Below are 6,000 nucleotides of genomic sequence, written 5' to 3'. Positions count from 1 at the left end.
CACCTTGAGATATTAAACAAAATAAACGCCAACATATATAACACATCCATGGAATGTTTTCCTCTTTTTTGGATTCAGAAGTCAAAATCGAAGGTTTGCAAAAAATCCGGAGGATCAAATTTGACATGATTCCAATACTTTCACTTGTTATGTACACATAACAGCTGAGAAAGTACAAATAAAACGAAAAATTTGTAAAATTAACTTTGTTTCTTGGTTTATTTTAGTTAAAAAAATTAACATTAATACATAAATTTTGGAGCCTGTGTGTATAAGTAAGTGTAAATATAAGCAACTATATGCCAACATAATATTTTGTATCAGGATGTTTGTTTGTTTGTTTCTATGCACGCCTAGGCCGTTCTACCAATTGCTACGAAACTCGGCAGTTACGTTAGCATACTTCTAATTTAGATAATGTCGTCCATTCCACGCTAAAATATCGATTGGATTTCTATGTATTAATTAATTTCTATCTGCATGCGATTTGCTTCGTTTGCACGTACCGCCATCTGTTGGCAAAAAATTTAAGAAAATAATAAACTAAATATAATTCTTTAAAAAAAGGATATACAGTAGACCCCCTATAACACGGGTTCATATAACACGGCGAAAAAATTGAGATTGTATTCGTATAACACGCTAAAAAAAAGACTCGTACAACACGGTAAAACGTCATCGCCAGGATTGGTCGAATCTGGACCAATAGCAGATATTGTACAAACCGTTGAGTATAAACGAGCACTGGACCTACTAAAACACATTTATTATTCAACGGCCATAAAAATTATATTTTTATTAATGATGTCTCCAAGGTTAAGTTATTTTTCTGAGAAAAATTCGCTAATCAGGAAACACGCGTCCGCCGTTCGATGAGCCGCTCCGCGACGAAAACAAGCTTAAGCAATGGTATCGAACGGTTCACACTCGGTAAGTAATCCTACAATTTTTTGTTTATAGCATAGTTTATGTGGATTATTCCTAAAAAATTATACGTGATTTGGAAATGTTGAGTCAAATTAGTCTAGAACCGATTAATTTTATGAAAGAAAACCTTTCAAACAGCCGTAGCCACTAAACTGCACACGTGCCGGGCTGTGATTGACACGTGTGCAGCTTGTGATTGGACTCGTACAAAACGGATTCATATAACACGGAACGTATCTATCGTGTTATAGGGGGGTCAACTGTAATTTTAAAACATATATGTTATATTTACTTAATTATTGCGACAATGATATAACTTGAAATAGACGCTCTGTCATTACTACTACAGATAGCACTTAGAACTTGCCTACGTGGAATAGAAAGTGTTACCCTGTAAAATGTCTATAAGTATTTAATTTTTCACATCGAAAAACTCGGGTTTTTCATTTCTGAACGGTACTTTCTTAATTCTAATAACCGAGCTTTTCATTAGCCGAGTGGATAAAACCACCGAACGTCAGGTAGTCAGTCGGTCGTGGGCTAGCGTATCGCTAATGAGCCGGCACGTGTTTTCCCGGTTTTCTTCATGTTAGTAATACCTAGGCTAAATATAGCCAGTTTTACATAAAAGTCTGCCTGGGATGCACTCCCCCCTTGGCAGATCGCTTACGTGTCGCGTTGTTGTAACCAAATAAACCAAACTAATTTTAATAGTTTTTCTATAATCGCAATATTTACGAGAACACTTCCCACGTTGTTTATACAATCTGTTGCAAAAATCTAAACACTTTACTAGGACAGATCGATTTTTGTCGTATCGGGATAGAATTGAGGCGGAGCCAGAAAAAAAGGGGCGATCGTTACTTGCCGGTCATGCCGACACGGAAAGGCGATCAAAGAACAAAGCAATCGCAATCGATTGCTTTGTTCGTTTTTTGCGCCTATTTTCCGTTAGGCGTACGCAATGCTGTTTTTATTTTTGACCCCTAGTCCTAAATTCCTTTAGGCGCGCTCAGTCGCATCAGAGAATACATATTGTCGCTATAATATCTCTGTATATCGAAAACGAAGTCAGGAACCCCTTTTTTACATTTAAATAGACCCTGATTCCTCATCTCAATGAATAGAAAATGACAAAGTTTTATCAAAATTGGCCCATTAAATGTTGAGAACGAACTGGAATCTAAAAGCCCATAGAAGGCGTGCTAGCGACCGAGGAACATCGCACGACAAAGTCGCGCGATATCGCTTTGTCGCGCGAACGCACGGAACGACCTTATATCTCGAAAACGAAGTCATTGACCCCCATTTTTTATTGCATTTTTAGATTCCTCATCTCAATTAATGGAAAATGGCAAAGTTTAATCAAAATCAAGCAAACAGATTTTGAGAACGAACATAATTCTCTAAGCCTCATAGAAGAAACTTCGCTAAGCTCCACCTCAATTATCACATAAAAGCAGTTATTCTCACATTTTTTATTTATTTAAACAAGTCATATGAAGTCCAGCACATACTATCCATCACTTTTCAAACATTAATAGTTGACCAATATTAATTAATTAGCAGTGATTGATCATACTCTCTTCCAGGAGGAAGTCACAGACTACTTTTCGTCGAATTACTTCGACAAAAGTCGCTTCTTTTTCTCGGACCAGCGTATGGTAACATTTGATTACGAAAATTACATAATACAAGGTTACCGGCGAGCACAAAATATGTTTTAAGTGGTATTCGAGGGTGCAGAGTTTAAATATTTGGTCCGTTTTTCGCTAAATTTGATTTGGTTGACAGATTACCGTTTGATATTCGACTGTGAATGGTACAGTTTCTTTTAGAAAAAAATATAATATCTGAAAAAATTTAAGATATATTTTCGATTTCTGTCAACTTGACCAATGAAATTGTGCGATTTCGTACCATCCGAGTATAGCGAAAAAACATGACATTGGTAGGCTGAAATATCCATACTCTTTATATGAATGTTTTTTATATTATAGTATTTGATTTATATAGCTACAAAGGTTTAGCTTACTTAAGGGTTTATCATACCGAATGACCAATCTAACACATTTTTAAACTTCTTTATTCCTCTACTGTACACAATTTAAAGAATTTTTAAAATGTGTTAGATTGGTCACTTAGTGTGATAAAACGCAAGGTAATCTTCCAAGTTATAAAATCAAATACTATTAATATAATAGAAGAGTTAGAAGTACGAAATAATCTATGTCGGTCCTCGTCCCTCATCACCCGGCCACCCCATTGTGGGCCTGGCCGAACCCATAATGGGCTTGCTATAAGAGGCCCTCTTAGTGCCCACAGGGCAGAAAGAGTTAAAAAAAAAAGACCAGGCAACGCTGGGCTTACTTGCTAGTTGCTTATATATGCACAAACATGATATAACCAACATTTTAGACGTAATTTAACGTCACTAGAAAAGCTTGCAGTAATAAAATTTAAAAAAAATAGTATTTTTTATTTAGGACACGTTATTATTAACTCTATTCATCTGCAACAATCTGTGTGGTATGCCTAAATATCACATAAGAATATTTAAAAAATTAAAATAATTTTTATAAATAATAATTCAAATCATTTTATAATAAATGGTAGTCGAATGTCGTTAGGCTGATGATGGCCCATTGAATGGGTCGAAAACGTTTGTTTTCATGATTAAATTTAAAGTTCTCAGCGTTAAGGTGTGTTTGTTTTATAATAGCCGAATGATCTTTTCTCTTCTTAAATTGCTACTTTTACATAACTGAGGTAAAGAGCATAAAGGATTAATTCGATGTCATTTTAAATTACAAATTAGTGTTAAAACTACAGTAACCAATGAAATTCTATTGACAAATTTTCTGTTATAGGTGTATATAAAACAGAATTAAAAATAAATAAAAAAAACAAAAATTTTGATAACATTTTCTGACATTATGATGTGGAATCAAATCGAATAAAAAACTATAAAATAAAATCAAATCGATTTTATATACTGTAGAAATCTTAATTCCTTATAAAAACTCAGGCCAATGAACTGATCAAAGAGGTAACTTTCAGAACTTTCCTCTAATTAAAATGAAGTACTGTATTTCTTTAATTAGTGATTTTTTTCCTTCCAGATTTCCGAATAGAATCGATCTAATGAATTCTCAAACTTGTATATAATCCACTCTATTAATTAATATAAACTTCTACTATCCTTCAAAATAATAATAATAATATTTACGATAAAATAATGTCATTGAAGAAAACATCAAATCTTAAATAAGTAAATAAATAGAATGAGATTCTAGCTACAAAACTTTCGAGTCTTATATTTCAAACCGAAAATTTTAGCACGTCCTATTGAAACATAATATTTAAACAATGAAGAACAGTACGACACATATTTATTTCTCGTATTACTTGCCGCCATCTGGTGACTAAAATTTAAATTTTTCACCAAATCAAATCAGAATCGGGCTTATTTATTTGCAATATACATCAACTACATTATTAATAAATAGAAGATACCAAGTAAATATTATGAGAGTTTTTTTTATTAGATAATTCCAAGCGAATAAATAAATACATAAATATTATAGAAATAAGAAAAAACGTGATTATGATACTTTAGTTTTATATTTCTAAACAGAATAAAATTTAGTATATGTACAGTATATTATTTATGTTTTGTTTGATGAAACCGTGTCTCGTTCTATAATTCAGGCTTAGTAAACAGTAGTGTTGTGTTGTATTCCAAAGACACTTGGCAAGTTTTTCTATCAAATATCTTTATTTAGTTGTTTAGATAATGTTCTAAGGAGTGTTCGTTCATTGAGGTGCGTTCTTAGGTACTTCAAGTCTATGGGAAGTTTTTCTATCTCACCTTGTATTTTCTCTTCGTGTTTGTAATCCTGGTGTTGGCTTCTTTGCATTTTTGTTTGATGAGTCTTGCCGTTTCTAGTTTCCGTTGATTTGTTGATTTGTTTGATAAACTCCTTAGAACATTATCTCGACTAAACTAAATAAAGATATTTGATATAAAAACTCGCCAAGTGTCTTTGGAATACAACACAACACTAGTGTTTACTAAGCCTATATTATTTATCTTTTTAATTTTCCATTTCGTGAAATTTCAATATTTTATTTATTGAATATTCTTTTCTATGATTATGTTCTACGAAAACTGTTAATCTCTTCTCACAGAATATCGACTACAACAAAATCTTTTCATGAAAATTTGCTTTCTACATTAACTATTGTCTTTCTATAGTAAAAGAAAAGTTATTTCATTAATTAATTATTATGCCTTTGTGTCCATTCTATCGTAATTTAAAATTTATTTTTGCATACTAGTATACTTGCATCCATAGTTCTCAGTATAATAAGTCCTGTTAATATATAAAAAAGTACTAGTATACAAAAATAAATTTTAGAAAAGTTATTTCATTTACAGCCAAATCTCGGGTTACGAACGCCCCTGTTTACGAACAAAATTTTAAACGCCATATTTGCTTCGATTGCGTCGATTCAAATTGCCGAACAAGCTACTGGGCAAGAGCCGTCCACGGACGGTCAACTTCCTATACTTCCTGTGTTAAAGAAAGTCGACCAATCAACGATAGGACTACCGATTCAGAAGTTGGCGGCGCCCAGATCGCCTTGCGTCATGTAACCAATCATCGATGGCGTTGCTATTTAAATTACATTTCAATCGCATGCGGGAAAGATACTATTAATATTTCCGTTTTTCGATACGCGCCACAGTTGAATTTAAATCTAATTAATTGATTAATTGACATTGATATAATATAAATGGTATACAAGAATTCGTATTTAAATATGCTTAAGTTATATTAATTGATAAAAATTTATTAATATTTATTAATACTAAGTATCTAGTTAATTAAAACTAAAGATAATAATTAAATTTAAAAAATAATAAAATAATAATTAAAACTGACCTTTACACCGAAACTTTAATATGTATATAGAATAAATATAGGCATAGGTATAGATAAATTATATATAATATTGTATTACGTTTGTAGGCATTTTTATGGATGAAATACAGCTAAAAACGTAAAG

Source organism: Centruroides vittatus, unplaced genomic scaffold, assembly GCF_030686945.1.
Source record: "Centruroides vittatus isolate TY-2023 unplaced genomic scaffold, ASM3068694v2 contig_880, whole genome shotgun sequence".
Taxonomy (NCBI): Eukaryota; Metazoa; Arthropoda; class Arachnida; order Scorpiones; family Buthidae; genus Centruroides; species Centruroides vittatus.
The sequence above is the reverse complement of the archived record's forward strand: the minus strand, read 5'-3'. Positions refer to the sequence as shown.